The sequence below is a fragment of the Eubalaena glacialis genome, chromosome 11 (genome assembly GCF_028564815.1).
Source record: "Eubalaena glacialis isolate mEubGla1 chromosome 11, mEubGla1.1.hap2.+ XY, whole genome shotgun sequence".
In the NCBI taxonomy this organism is placed as follows: Eukaryota; Metazoa; Chordata; class Mammalia; order Artiodactyla; family Balaenidae; genus Eubalaena; species Eubalaena glacialis.
The window spans coordinates 105,737,930-105,754,721 of NC_083726.1; positions in this window are offsets into that span (position 1 = coordinate 105,737,930).

The window sequence follows — 16,792 nt, forward strand, 5'->3', positions numbered from 1 at the left end:
TCAGGTAAATGTCGGAGAAGGAGAGATTCTATGAGATGGAAAGCAAGGCTGCCAGACAGGAGATTTGGAGGTTTGTCCTGAAGCAGCGTGAGGCTCCGAGGGTGTTGAGTTTCATTTCTACAAAGCCGTTCTCGACCATCACCATTTCCCAATGTGGATTCCTGTGGATACTGTATAATGGTTAGTGTATAGAGATGTTGTGTTACCGTCTCAGTAATGCAAAGGGAACTATTACTGAGAACTGATTCTAGAGCTGAGTGCCTCAGACCTCTGAATATTTCTAGGAAGAGATTTGGGTGGAAACTTTTTTCTAGTACCTCTCATTCCCTTTAAGGGAATCCCTCTAGTGTATTCTGTATGTGCACACAATATGCACATATAGACACATACTTAAAGCGCTTATGTACATTTTAATCCTTACATCATTGTATACATGTCATCCTCCCCCCCCACCCCGAAAGGAAAAAATCAACAAAGGTCTTTGGAGTTTTCCGTTCGTACTGCTATACATACACGGACCTACTGATAACATAAAATGTACTTATTTAGAAAACCTGTACAAATAAACATATCTAATCTGTTGAGGGGAATTAATAAAGAAAATGGATTTTTTTCTCCCTCTTCTGACTTAATCTGCATAGAGGCTAATCATCGCCTTCTTACTATGAATTCCCTTTCAGGAACCATGCAAGTCACCCAGATGTACTGTGTGGCCAGCACTGTTAAGCGTGTGGTTTCAAAGATAAATGAGACTCTGTCCCTGCCCTGGAGGAGCTCGCAGTCTAGAGGGAGAGATGGACAGATGATGGATAAGAATGTTCTGTGCGGTGGGTGCTGTGATGGGAATGGGTGTAGTGTGCTCGGGAGCGTGGGATGGTCACTTAGTTTCCATGAAATCTTCCTAGAGTTTTGACAAATGGGGGCAGTTATGCAGGTCTGTCAACCATGAATTGCATATGCTTGGCTTTTGGATGCAGTGAGCTTTCCACAGACTGGATTATTTGACTTGAATATCTGTTAATGAGACAAGCTGATTTGCCCAAGGGGACCTCTTCACCCCTTACATTGAGGCTAAATGCTTTTCACATTGGATTTTCTTACTCTGCCTGCAGGGTTCCCATCTCCCCCCGTCCCCCGGCATGAATTCTCTCTGGCCAGTCTACCAAGCAGAGACACTGTTTGGGACTCACTCTGGTTTTTCAGTATTTCCAGTTCATTCCTGGCCTTGGCCGGTTTGCATACAGAAGGTTTCTTGTCCCGTGTCTAGGGTTGCCAGATTTAGGGAATTCAAACACACTAACAGTTCAGTTTGAATTTCAGATACAGAATAATTTTTTTTCGTGTAAATCTTTTCCAAGTATTGCAGTATTTGCGTACTTATACTAAAAATATTTGTTGTTTATCATTGGAATTCAAATTTAATTGGGTGTCCTGTATTTTGCCTGGAAAGCCATATCACCACTCTCCCTTGGCTTTACTCTTGAAATGTTCACAAGGGAGTGGGAAATGTCTGCAACTCTTCTCTCTAGAAGCACCCCTTCTGGAGTGGAGATTTCATCCTTTGTTTTCCTCTTTCCTGGTCCAGTTTAGCTTTTTTCTATGCTGTGTGTGGCTCGGCCTGTCGGTCAGAGCAGCTGTGCTGAGCTTGCTTCTGCTAGGGACGCTGGTGTTATTGACAATCTGGCCTTTGGATGAACTGCTTCTGCCCAAGTGATATTGTACCTAAAGCTTATTTTGTCCCACAGACTTCAGGTAGAAACTCTTTATAAAGAATTGTGTCTGAAGCCTGAGTCAGAGCCAGGGGTGTAGGCTCAGGGAGCAAAGGGCATTCACGGTCAGGCAGGGACCTGAGACACTTAATCTGACACATCAGAAATCCTTTTTGTATATTTCTTCATTGGGCAAGTAGCTTCTGGATGGGCAAGGAGCCAAGTCCACGCAGCACCAGGAATTTATTGAGCTTGCTGTTCATGCCAGACACCGTGCTGAATGCTTTCATGCATGTTCTCATTTGATCCTCACACTAACTGAATGAGATAAGTACTCTTATCACCTTCATTTTCCAAGTGAGGCAACAGGCTCATAGCAGTTGAATCACTTGCCCAAGGTTCCAAGTAAGTGGGCAAGCTGGGATCTGAACCCCAGTTAGTCCTGGGTTCCCACTTTCAACTATGATGCTTAGGCCTGGCCTGGGGGTCTCAGTAGACCTTTGTGGGTTGATTTGTCTGCCCTGTTTTAACGATTTCTAACAAGGAGGGATCCATTACACCCTCTTCAATGACTTCTTCTGGTGTGGGAGGTCCCATTTTTTCAGGCAGCTCTTTCATATATAGATATGAGGTTTTCTGTCCACAGTAGAAAACCATTCCTGGGGCTTCCCTGGCGGTCCAGTGGTTAAGACTCCACACTTCCAATGCAGGGGGTATGGGTTCGATCCCTGGCTGGGGAACTAAGATCCCACATGCTGCGCAGCGCGGCCAAAAAACCCCCCCAAAAAACAAAACAAAAAACCATTCCTCAACATCAGTGGAAGAAGCATTTCTGTATAAAGTGGAAACTCTGATCAGCATTTCTGTATAAAGTGGAAACTCTTCTGTTTCCTCCAGCCACCTCTGGTCTTTCCTCTGAGGTTCTGTAATCAACATCACGATCAAAGATGATTCAAGTGCCTATTTCCTAATGTTTAGTACACTTTGTTGCTCTCTCTTTTGAATTCCTCATCAATTACATGTATTAAGTGCATAGTAAATATGAATTTGATTGGCTTGGATCTTGCATATTCTGTACCGCAAGCACAGCATAGCCTGGTGCATATCAAAAGTTGGGTGTTGTTTTGCTGGTTCCCTTTGAGTTGTGTCCATCTCTTGTTTGCTTTGCTGCCTACCGATGTGCACAACATTGAATGGACCTTCTTCTTGATATTGTGGTTTGTGATCTTACTCAACAATACCTGAACATGTACACGAATTAAAGGGTTTGTTAATAATCCTGTGTCCATCATGGGATGCCTGACCCACTGGTATAGAGGCCAGTGACAGTGTAGATGTCATATGTGGCGTGATCATAAGAGCGTAGCACTGTGCACAGCTGAAGCTCCCCCTATGCCAGCGGCTCTGAGCTGCTTGCAGACACCCTGCAGCTTTCATGCTTTAAGTCCTGTAAAGACTTCAGGAGGCCCTATGGTCCCTCTGGTTGAGTAGTTCAGATTGAAGGTCTTGGAAATCTGAGGCAGCCCTGGGAAAGGAGGAACAGAGAGGAAAATTTCTGCCCTTCATCTCAGAGAGCCTGGATGTGGGAGAACTCTGGAATTGCAACAGTCGGGAACTCTTTTGAGATTCCTCTGTAGCGGCGAGGAGCTTCTGAAATGGCTTTCACTGAGCTGAGGTTTGCTTGCTGTCCAGGCCGAAATGAGGGTCAGCACCTACCTTCTTCCCTGATTTCTCTCCAGGAGCTCTGGGTTCTTTAGCTTGTGGACTCAGCCCTGACCTGGATCCCTGAGCGCTCTTGGGGCTGAAGCAAGGATCCCCTGATGTCCAGCAAGCACACAGATATTTCTGCTGTCACCTGTTACAGGGGGGATTGGCCTGCTCTGCTGGGTACCTGAGATATAGAGAAAGTAGTAGGATCTCTGGGAGTACCCTCTAAAGGCTCAGTCAGCTAAATTCTCCTTTCCCAAGCACTTAGTTCTTTCAAAGAAAAAGTGGTTTGCGGCGGTATGGCAAGTTTGTGGTCCCTGGGTTGCCTGCGTAGCTGCGCCTCAGTTTAGAGGTGCCAAAGTACCAGTGACTCCAAATGGTCCCTGTGTCCACAGAATTCCCATTATTCTCATTATTCACTGACTGGCTTCCTTACATTGAGGGCTGCCTAGGGACCGCACCTCCTGAGTCTTTACTGTGAATCAAGACGCACCATCTTTGGTTACGCTGATGGCATTGATGTAACCTGCATTCAGAGGAATTTCAAATTTTCTAACCAGAGGTAGAGTTGCTCCTTGCAGAATCCGAGTCTCTTAAGTCTGAGCTCCTTCAGGAACATGGCTTTTGAATGAACAGACTTTGTTAAGTCACCAGCGTTGGCTGTGCCACCACCAACTGTGCTACAATCTTTGGCATCAGAGCAGAACCGGATGACTCTGGCAAAAATGAATTTGAGAGGATATAAAAAAAGAAATCTAAGACCCAAATCTGTAGGACTGTGCTTTATCTGTGAACCAAGAAAAATAGGACTTCCTTGCTATTTACAGTGCTGTCTCAGCAAGGCACACACTTCAGCATCTTTAGTCCCCCCAGAGGGCTTACAAAGGTTTGCCGTTCTTTCATCACAGTGCACTTTTGAATTTAGCATTTAAACATATGGGGCAGGGTTGGACTGATCCTTGTGAAAAGAAAGCATTTACCCGAAGGATACCCCCTGGCAGGGACTTTCTTTAGGCTTTTGCTATGAGGCACTGTGGCTATATTTGCCCCAGAACCTTCTTTTTTGTTTCCATTCAACAACAGTTTGGCATTTTGTATTGTATTTACCCGTGTGCTAGTTTTGGGTACCATCTTTCCCTCCCCCAGTAGCATTTTTTTCTATATTTAATTGAAAGATAGTTGGCTTTCGAATGAATAAGTGCCATACTTTCGGGGTCTAGGTGGAGCTATGGCAACTTTTGTCATAGTTTTCTTGTAGAGATGTCCTGAGGAGAGTGAAAAGAACAATTTCGATTTAAAATGTGCTGCTTCAAAGACCACAATGCTAAGACTAGATATTTTAGTACAGTGGGATTATCGGTAACGCTTTCCCTCTCTCTTTCCTATGTTTAAAGTGTTTATATTACTTTTTAATGAAAATAACTGTTATTAAAAAGCATCACTGAATTTTAAAAATGTGCTGCTTCCTTGGTCCTGGGACAGGCCAGTAAGCCTAGAGGGTGATATAGATGACACCAGATGAACACTGTAGAAGCGATTTGGAGATGAAGTCATGCTTCATCCTCAGCTTCGCAAGCACTGTATGTCGGTAATGGTTGCCATGGTGATGTTTTGGTGTCATCAGTAGAGGATTTGGGCAGGGACTGGGAAAGGAGCCACAGCCACAGGTGGGGTCCTACAGGATCCATGGCCACTTTTTATGTTAGGGTTTCAAGTTGGAAAGGAGAGGATGGAATGGATTATTGAAAATATAAGATACAGGATGGGGAATGTCCGTGCAGATGTTGAACTATCACACTGCAGGATGTGGGGTCGGGTTGCTACTGGACATGGGGGCAGGGGGGATGTGTGTGGAGTCGTGGCTCTCTTTTCTCCCATCATTGACCACAGTACTCCAGTGAGGGGAAGCATGATTTCTGCGCTGTGTTCCAACTTCCCTGGCAAAGGATGGTTCACGGGCTCTGCTGCTTGCTGGGCCAAGCTGATGACTCTCCTCTATTGGGAGATAACGAGGAGAAGAAAGCAACACACAGCCTAGGTTGGTGTAATCCCAGGATCATTAAGGGACATGGCGAGCCTTAGCCTTTTCCTACCCTGAGGGGATGTGTACACTCAACTTCAGGATTTATTAGCTACACTGGCCGCATCTTAGTCAGCGGGAAAAGCAACAAGTCTGCAGTGTTCCGGAAGTTCTCAAACACAGCATCCTTCAAGCTGGAGAACACATGCTTTTGTGAGCACATGAAGACTTTCCAAGGAGTATGAAGACAGGGATAATGTTAAGGGACTTAATTTCTAGTTTGCTAGTGTATTCTTTCCTAAAATTGATCTGCTGGAGAAAGTACTACCCCTCCTTTCATGGTTGCCCTTGTCTACTTCACAAAAGAAAAGCATCTCTCGTTTTCCTAGAATTTTACTATATACATTGCCCTAAGCTGAAAAAACTTCTTTGGGACCGGGGGAGTACACATAAAGGAATAATTAGAAATACTGGTGTTAGGGGACACTTCCTTTATTCAAAACACCATAAACTACCCCTGTATCCAGCTTACTAAGAGATATATTTCTAATAAGATTTTTTTTATATTTGTGTTGTTTCAATTGTGGTAAAATACACATAACTTAAAAACTAATAAGATTTTACTATTCAGGTTGAATACTCATCTGTCAAAATTTATAATGTATTTATGTTATTTTCCCTGAACGTTTACAAATAATAACTGTAATATTATCTCAATCCAGAAAAGAACAGTTAAACACTTAGAGCCCATGATTACAGGTAACAGGTAACAGTAACAAAATAATCATAAACTTCAACGTATATACATACTTTGGTGGCAAAGAAGCATGATAGAGAGTGATCATTAAAATACTTTCGAGCATGATATCTATCACACTACCACACAATCCTGTGGGGGAAATGAGACAGAAATACCGTGTCAGGGAACCAAGGAAATGACATAAAATTTATGACACTTAAAGAAGAGCTCTTTCTTATATTTTGAAAGGGGATGGTGGTAGATATCAAGTTACTCTAGTATATATATTCCATTGAATTCATTTAAAAGAGTGATGGAACAGTTTATTTGAAAATGTTTATGTTTACTCTGTGGCAGAAGTTGTATCCTTTGGAACAGTTTAGATTATGGTTAAAAGAACTTAAAAGTCAGTTTAAAAAGGGACACCAGGGTACATCATTTTTAAGAATCCTTTTTGTGGGTAACTGAGCAAAAAATTTGAAAGCACTATTCACATCCTGCTCCCCCTACTCCAGTTTTTATATATTGATACTGACTTCAAAACCTGACTTTCCCTGTTTCCACCTTTGACCCACCAATCTTTTTACTCTGTGTCTCCATGGAGTGGTCTGCATCATCTCTGGAATGCCGCACGGGGCTGCTCATCTCCGCTCCCAAATCGGGCTTGTTCATCTACCTCCTGGTATCACCGAGTTGTGTAATACGGGCAGCGGTTTGGCATCTGAGGCTTCCTCTTCGGTGTCTGCACAGGAATTGAGTCTGGTAATAGATGGTTTACTTCCAAGTCCGAATGCATCATAGTTTGCTCCTGAAATCAAAGTCAGGTGAAGAAGCAGTTGCTTAAGTTACCTCATTGCAGAGACTTCAGCTGGGCTTGGACTGACCTGTTTTGCCACTGTCCTTATAGTCTTGATTTGACAAAATAGACTACTGTATTCATGGGAGTCCGAGCCATCCCCCTCATTGGCTCAGGCAGCTGATCTCACTGTAGGATTGCCACACTTGTAGGTGCTGGTGTACCTATTGTGCTTGGTGGAAAGGCTAGTTCTGGAGAGAGAAAGGTGGAAGGGGGTTAGAGAGAAAATCCACTGCTATTGTGTTCACAGGGACTTAGCGCTGTTCTAACAGGTAAGACAAAGGTTCAGGTGTTAGCCCCTGCAGTTAGTTCCGAAAGCAGCTTTCCCCAGGATCACACGGGCAGAGCCAGCTTCAGCAGTAACACCCAGGAATGCAACAAGAATCTGTAGTGATGCAGAAAACATAGTTTCCGGAAAGGAAGTGTAGGTTAGTTACAAAATTGTAACACCTCATAAAAAGGCTCACCTTGCCACTTCTCACTCTTTCTAATGTCATCACAATGATACATCCAATGGATTAAGCAGCTGGAACAAGCAGAGTAGCAGTTACTTAGTTGCATTTTTGGGGGGGGGGATGGTGCTGTAGCTTTCTTTTTCTTTTTTTGGCCTGCCCCAGGCAGTTTGTGTCAGACCTCAAGCCTCTAAGCCCCTACATATTCTTAGTGTAAACTTAGGAATTTGTGTTGGATCACTCTATTCTTGAAAAGCACATAGTACTAGCAAAGCAGTTTATTTTTCTCACCATAGTCATCTGAGAGGTGAAGCGGTGTGTGGTAAACAACTCACAGTTTACAGGAACCATACAAATGAATGTACCCAATTGTCCAGCTCTTGGGAAAATTAAAGCTATGAGCATGTTATAAACAAGTAACTGAACTGATGGCCCCAACTCTCCCTCTCAGCTGGGAACCTATACATTTCTTTTGTGTTCTAGATTACCTATCCTGGTCCGAGACACATAGTAACTGCATGAAAAATACTTGAATGATTAGGCAAAAAGCCTTATTATTTATCTGTTAAAACGGAAAGAGATGTTTCTTCCTTGGACTCAAGTCAGCTCTGGGTTCATTCATTGCCCTAACTAACTTCATGACCTTGGGCCAGTTGTTTTACTTTCCCGATACTACTCGCTTTTATAATTTGTAAAATGAAGAGCACAGAGTCTGCCTTTGTACTTTTGAGAGGACTAGAGAAAATGAGTGTGAAATGCAAAGTAGGTGCTGAGCGATTAGGTCCTCAAAGGCATCTGAATGAGGATTCCCCTGTGCACGGGGCTCAGCTGGAACCTGGTGTACAGAACTGGACAGTAGGCCCCCCAGTTCTGAGACTTACACAGCTCTACTGCCACTGGGAAGCAGTATAACTGGGGCAGGTGAAGGGTTCCGCCTGTAACAGCGCATGGTAGTCATTTGGTTATTTAGGCTATGAAATGTTGGGTTGTGTGACTGAGATAGTGGCTTTGAAATTGTCACCCCTCCACTGCACTATGTGGTTAGAGAAAGGTTTTAGCAGATCATTGAAGGCACTTCTGGGAGGGGGTGTGTGGCAGTTCAGAGCATAATATATATATATTTTTAAAATTTTTATTGGAGTATAGTTGATTTACAATGTTGTGTTAGCTTCAGGTATACAGCAAAGTGAATCAGTTATACATATACATATACCCACTCTTTTTTAAGATTGTTTTTTCCTTATAGGCCATTACAGAGTACTGAGTAGAGTTCCCTGTGCTGTACAGTAGGTCCTTATTAGTTATCTATTTGATATATAGTAGTGTATATATGTCCATCCCAATCTCCCAGTTTATCCCTCCCCCCTTACCCCCGGTAACCATAAGTTTGTTTTCTACATCTGTGACTCTGCTTCCGTTTTGTAAATAAGTTCATTTGTACCCTTTTTAAGAGTCCACATATAAGTGATATCATATGGTATTTGTCTTTCTCTGTCTGACTTAACTTCACTCAGTATGACAATCTCTAGGTCCATCCATGTTGCTGCAAATGGCATTATTTTGTTCTTTTTTATGGCTAAGTAATATTCCATTGTATATATGTACCTCATCTTCTTTATCCATTCCTCTGCTGATGGACATTTAGGTTGCTTCTATGTCCTCGCTATTGTAAATAGTGCTGCAATAAACATTGGGGTGCATGTATCTTTTCTCATTATATTGGTTTTCTCCCGGTATATGCCTAGGAGTGGGATTGCTGGGTCATATAGTAGTTCTATTTTTAGTTTTTTAAGGAACCTGCATACTGTTCTCCATAGTGGCTGTACCAGTTTACATTCCCACCAATAGTGCAGGAGGCTTCCCTTTTCTCCACACCCTCTCCAGCATTTATTGCTTGTAGATTTTTTGATGATGGCCATTCTGACAGGTGTGAGGTGATACTTCATTGTAGTTTTGATTTGCATTTCTCTAATAATCAGTGATGCTGAGCATCTTTTCATGTGCTTTTTGGCTATCTGTATGTCTTCTTTGGAGAAATGTCTATTTAGATCTTCCACCCATTTTTTGATTGGGTTGTTTGGTCTTTTTTTTTTTTTTGATATTGAGCTGCACAGAGCATAGTATTTTGGATTTGAGGAATGAAATAAGAGAAGACCTAGATGGGAATGGAAAAAAATTAGATTAAATGGGTCATGAATAGGCCCATCTGCATAAAATTGAGGTTGTCCTTCCTAGATTTTTTTACAAAGGAAAATTAAAGAAAATTAGGCAAATCTGGATATATTGATAAAGGAATTTAAGTTCATTTATTCATTCATTCAATAAATATTTACTGAGTTTCTACCACGTGCCGTGAACTGTCATAGTGCCAGGATACGGCAGTGATCAGGCAAGGCCAGCTTCCTGCCCTCGTGAAGCTTTTACTGTAATGGGAGAGACAATAAACAAACAGATGTGAATATACTGATATCAGAGGGTGATAAGGACAGTCAGTAAAACTGAAGACAGATGAGGGGATGGGAAGTGTTGGACATTTCTATTTTAGGGAGATTGGGCAGGAGAGGCCTTTTGGAGAAGGTGACATTGAGCAGAGACATGAACCAAATGAGGAGGTGGATCATGTAGGTAGATAACTGGGCTGAGAGTGTCTCAGACAGAGGCAACGAGACGCACAAAGACCCTGAAGCAGAAATCTGCATTTTTGTTTAAGAAAAAGCGAGTTGGCCGTGCTGAGGGGGCAGCGAATGGGCAGAAATAGGAGAGGTGGGCTGGGGAGGTAGTCAAGGGCCAGTTCATGTGGGGCTTTGTGGGTCACAGCGAGAACTTGGGATTTTATTCTAAATTCATTGGGAAACCAGTGGGGAATTTTGAGCACGGGCGGGCATGACTTAATGATCCTTTACGTAAGCAAATGACCATCCGGAAAGTGCCGTCTTTAAATTATCATTCGATTTGCATTGCAAGCCAGATCAGCGGGTTCCATTCCCCACGCAAAGGGTGTAGTAGAGGCCAGCAGTTACTGGCCTGGACTTTAACCTCAGACAGACTTTCACATGAATCTTGAATCTACTTCCTAAGCTTTTGTAACTTTGGGCAAAATGCTTAAATTTGGTACCCTTCTCTTTTCTCATCCTTAAAATGGTGGAATAAAATAAGATCCACTTGCAGGACTGTTTTAGGGATTAAATGAAATATCCCTGAAGTGCTGGGACGTTGCTCCACGGATGGTGGCCGTTTCTCTTCTCATCCGAGAGGAGATTGAGCAGCGCCGAGACTGGAAGTCGGGGCCCCTCATCCCTGGGGTGTCCCTTGCTTCACCCACACCCTGTCCTGCCTGCCACTGAGAAGACGCTTTTCCTCCGACTGTGATGGGGAGGCTCTCTTCAGGGAACCGAGGGATAGGGGGACATGATCAAAGTACCAGGCAAGCCAGGTGACTCCACCGGCGGCTCTCAGGATTCTCTGTTATCCATCCTCACGGGGAGCCGCGGTAATGAAATTGGGCTCAATCTCCAGGTGCAGTGCTGTGTGCGCAGCAGGCCCTGGGTAGATGTTTGTGGAGGATGAGAATCCTTTAATGTGATTATCATCTTTATGGAAAGATATTGTATTGTAAATTCCCATCAATTTGGATCCTTTTAACTTGTATGATGTCAGACCTGATTTTTCTACTTCATGCAAAATGAAGAGTCGGAAGTAAGTGACTTACCTCAGGACTTTATAAAAAATAGATGCTTACCTAATTTAGGCCGATCAGGGCATTGTTAATTAATTCGTCTCATTTGCTTTTATTTAGTATTCCTGTGTATCTTCCTTTAAACTGTTATTTGTACAGCCATTGAAAGTCATAAGATAATTACTTCCGGAAGATTTGAGTTTTCGTTAATTTTGATAAGATATTCTAGCCCTTGAAAGTTGCAAATGAATTCGATTTAATTACGTTATTCAGTTGTAAAAGTTAGGTTCCAGCAGAGTAAGTGCTTGGGTGTATGGAAGAGTTGAGAGGGTACGTGGCAGGGTGAGTATTGGAAGAATTTTTCTCAGGCCCAGGTGAACATTTCCAGGGCAAGAAACCGGGAAGGGGGTTGCTGCTTAAAAAGTGCATCAGTAGGATGTTCTGAAGTCCTGGGCTGTTTTCCCACCTCCATCATATGAGCTGTTCCAGTGGACAATTGCAGTCCCTTCCCCACAACCACCCACTAATGAAGCCTGTGCTCTCAGGAGCCTTTGCTTCCAGTGGGAAAGGGAAAAGGGTGGTAGTCCGGGGAGAGGTTTGTCTGCGGAAGATGGTGGAAGGCAGCCTTCTTCAGAGGTTTGTAAAAGAGTGGATTAAAGATTGACTGCCTTGGGGCACACAAACGTCCACCAGATGTGACTCATACATCTGCACCATCTTTGACCTTTTGCCCAGGAGAGGGCAGTAACACGCTAACATTGAAGCTTTTCCAAGTGGTCCTTACTAGACACTGCAAGAGCCCGTATAGAGTTAGGCACAGGTGAGCCTCATTTGCATTCTCAACGGATCAACCTTCAGTCTTAGGTTTGTTTTCAGCCTTTGGTTCCCATGGTCCGCACGCACATAGATCTGGGAGTGACATTTTCTACCGTTCATAGGATACTAACATACTGGAAATCTGCAGCGAGGCTCTGCTGTGTTTAATACCGTGAGTGCTGTAGGCCTCGGCTACCACTTCCCAGTGGATCAAGTTTAAGGGCAGATTATGCTGCTGTATGTCAGACGCGGAGGTGGCTATCCTCCTCCCAACTTTACTAGACTAGCAAATCACTCTGTCCAGGGTTATATTCTCCATTCTACCACATAGCTGGGTACCTTAGACTTAAAAACAAGAGGTCCCACCCAATCCTGTGCCTTACACAGGGTTTGAAATGAGAGCAGCATCATTTTTCTCTTGTCTCTTAGTCCATCTTCACTGCAGGAAGATTTGGTGGCCTGCCCCAGTCTTATCATGCATATGGCTAGGGTTGTCAGCTTTTCTTTGGGAGAACTTGTTGGCCCTGTGGGGAGTTGTGTGCTAGTTGCAGGCACTTTTGGCTTTTGACCAGGCACAATATGGGAACATAATGTAGTCTCAAAGTACTAAAAATAGGAGGCGGCATTGGAATGTAAAATAATCCTCATTACCTAGCAACACTGTTTTGATCGTTCTTGGTAATTGGCTTAGCCTTCATCCAAGAGCCCCAAAGAGTGTGAATTTCCTACCTCCTCCCCTCCCCTCCCCCACCTGCTTGTGGGTATGCCGGCCGCCTCTGGGGGCACCAGCTTAAATACAGTGGTTAATGAAAGAAAACGTGAGAAATGAAGGGAAACTGTGGACAGGATGAGTGGTGGGAGATGAGGTTGATGAGGTGGGAGAAGGTTAGGAGAGAAAGGATCAGCGTGAACTGGAGCCTGGGGGACCCTGTGAGCGCTCGGTGAGTCACCTACTTCCGCTCATCACGTGGGTAGGTGTGTGGAGAGTATGGATGCTTGTGGGCTGGGCGTGCATGTGTGTGTGTGTGTGTGTGTGTGTGTGTGTGAGAGAGAGAGAGAGAGAGAGAAAGTGGGAGAGGGAGAGATGAGGATGAATACAGAAACATTCACCCATCACAGACTGACTTATTTAGCAGAGCAGTTCTGGGATATTAGTGCAATGTAAATGTCACCCCTGCTCCCTTATGGCCATCCAGCCAGGCTCCTATTTCCCACTGTTGAGTGTTCAATGATTTCCAGCCATAGGGCTTCCCTGGCTCCTGCTAGCTTGCTTCACACTCTGTGGAGTTTCAAATATTTCTTGATATTCAGCCTACACTTGCCTTTGCTCAATTTCGCCACATTGTCAGCCGGTTATACCCCCTGTACCACCCTCATAAATCAGTCTCTTCTCCCACTTCATCTTTTTGTAGTTTGGAGCCTTGTCTGTTTCTGTGTATGTGGGATGGGTTGAGGGCAAATGGGAAGGTGAGAAAAAAACCCAAAACACTGGGGAAAAATGCCTTCTGGCTGTGCTCCACAGAGTTCTTTAAAGGTGAGGAGGCTTCCTTACTCTGCTCTTCCATAAATCATAAAGCAGGCTGAGGTAAAGCGCATCACAGTGGATCTGAGGGACTGTATCACTCTCCCAGCAGATGCAGGGGGTGCTAATGGCATAGGAGGGCGAGGGGAACAAGGTGGCAGCTCGGAAAGGCAGGCCCCCCCTGCAAAAGAAGTCTTGGTTTCATTTATAATGATGAAACTGTAAATATCTCAGGGGACTGTGAAATTTAGTAATACAGTCTGTGGATTTCTGACTCTTTCACATATTCATAAGCTTGTGATTAACGTTCTACTGGATCATGAACCTGCGTCCATGGGTTTTCAGGTCACTGTAGTAGCTTCCCAGCTCCTACCTCGAGGCTGGAGCTAAAACAAAGGGGCCCTTGTATTCTGTGCCCTCATGTGGGGTGACAGTGTTTCTTGGATTAAAAACACTTTGTGTTTTTAAACTGCTCTGGTTCCACAAGAGAATTTTAAAAACGACTAGATTTTAGTCAACTAAGCTCTAGTACAGATCAATAAAGTTGATCAGTACTACCGTTAATAATAATATTAGGTGGTAATTCCAAGAGTGCATTCAGAATAGACAGGGGGTGGGGAATAGTCCAATCGTTTTGAGGTGAGGTTTTATTTTATTTTAATCCTCTACTTCTTTTTCCTGGGTGGATGTGAGTTGGTTAAGTTGGTGATGGTGATGACAAAAAGAGGAGAGAAATGTTTAATTACCTTTATTAAATTTAAATCAATTTTATTGAAGTAGAATTTACATAAAATAAAATTTAGATATTTTAGGCATATAGATCAATGACCTTTGACAAATATATGCAACCACATGATCACCACTGTAATTAAGAAATAGAACACTTCTATCATCTCAGAAAGTTCCCCTGTGCCCCACTGCAGTCCGTTTTACTCCCCAACTCCCCCACCCAAGGATTATTAGTCTGACTTGTAATCTCTACAAATTAGTCTTGTCTATTCTAGAATTTCATATAAATGGAATTACACATGATGTAATCTTTTGAATCTAGCCTTTTTGCTCAGCAAAATGTCTGTGAGATATATCCATGTTGTTGCACAAATCAGTAGTTCGTTCCTTTTTATTGAGTAGTGTTTTATTTATTAATATACCATGATTTGTTTATCTGTTCACCCGTTTATGGACATACGGATTATTTCCAGTTTTTGGCTATTGTGAATAAATCTGCAAAGAACATTCATGTCAAAATCTTTTTATGGACATATGTCTAGAAGTCATAGAAATGCTGGGTCATATTGTTGCATGATTTAGTTTATTTTGTCCTTTTACTTTTCAACCTGAACATGCCTTTATATTTAAAATGTATTCCTTATAAGTATCATATAGTTGAGTTTGCTTTTTATCCAGTGTGACAATCTCTTCCCTTTAACTAGAGAGTTAGTATATTTATATTTAATATAATTATTGATGTAGTTGTGTTTATGTCCACTATCACGCTATTTGGATGTCATTTGTCCCTTCTGCTTATCTTCGTTTGTCTGTTGCTTCTTTCCCATCTTCTTTTAGGTTAACAGACTATTGCTTAGTGTTTTCCATTTTATTTCCTATGTGTACTTCTTATTTGTACCTCTGCTTATTATTTATTTTAGTTGTTGCTCTAGGGCTAAAACTATGCATTCTTAGTTATGGTAGTCTATTTAGAGTCAATATTATACCTCTTCACACATCACATATGACATTGCATACTTCCTAGTTTCCCCTCTCCACTTATCACTTCATACCTGTCACTTTGCAGTTCCCACTTTCTGTTTCCTGATTCACACTTCCCACTTCACAAATGTAATAACCTCACAACAGCAAAATTTCATTTAACTGCATACTTTGTCCTTTGCATGATTGTTGTCTTATCTCTTACTTTCACCTATTCTGTAAAACTTTACCTTATACTATAATCATTGTTGCTTTAATAAACAGTATTATTTCATGTAACTTATGAGAAGAATGACAACATAGTCTTTTATATTTGCTCATTTATTTTTTACTTCCAGTTGTTCTTATTCCTGTAGATCGGAGTTTTTTCATCTGGTATTATTACCCTTCAGCCTGAAGACCATCCTTTCACCCAGCTTTTCTTTATCTAAAAATGTCTTTATTTTACCCTTATTCTTAAAGAATATTTTTGCTAGTAATAGAATTCTGGTTTGACAGTTCTTTTCTTCCTTTTCCTTTTAACACTTTAGAGATACTGTTCCATTGTCTTCTGGTCATCAATCATTTTCCCCCTTGTTTCTGTGTTCATCTTATGTTTGCTAGCTGCTTTCAAGATCTTCTGTTTCTTCAGCTTGGTCTTCAGAAGTTTGGTTATGATGTACCTTTTGTGATTCCATTTATATTAATCTTGCTTGGAGTTTGCTGAGCTTCTTGGAATTGTAAGTCAGTGTTTTTCATTGTATTGGGGAAGTTTTTGGCTGTTATTTCTTCAGATATCTTTTCTGCTTCAATTTCGTTCTCTTTGTCATTTGAGACTTCAATTATATGTGCGTTAGATCATTTGATATTGTGCCAAATATCAATATGCAGCTCTTTCATTTTTTATTCAGTCTTTTCCCCTGCTTTTCTTTATTTCTGTGCTATGCTTGGACTCCAGCTCTCTTTATTGTGGTCAGAAAATTGTCTCTAGGCAGAGAGCCAGGGTGAAAAAAAGAAAAGACTAAATCAGTGATATTATTAATCTGTCTTCAAGTTCACTAACTCTGTCATCTCTAATCTTCTGTTAAGCCCAAAGAGTGATTTTTGTTTTTGTTTCAGCCATTATACTTTTTAGTTCTAGAACTTGCATTTGCATCTTTTTGTAATTTCTGTTTTGCTACTGCGATTCCCTATCTGTTCATTCATTAAGACTGTATTTTCCTTTAATTAGTTGAACATATTTTTCTTCACTGCTTTTAACATTTATAATAACTACTAATAGCTACTTAAAGTGTTTGCTTGCCAAGTCCACAATCTGGATCACATTTCCCATTTTTTTTGTATGTGTAAGTGACTTTTTATTTTTAAAAAAATTTGTTTATTTTTTAAACATCTTTATTGGAGTATAATTGCTTTACAATGGTGCGTTAGCTTCTGCTGTATAACAAAGTGAATCAGCTATACGTATACATACATCCCCATATTTCCTCCCTCTTGCATCTCCCACCCACCCTCCCTATCCCACCCCTCCAGGTGGACACAAAGCACCGAGCTGATCTCCCTGTGCTATGTGGCTGCTTCCCACTAGCTATCTGTTTTACATTTG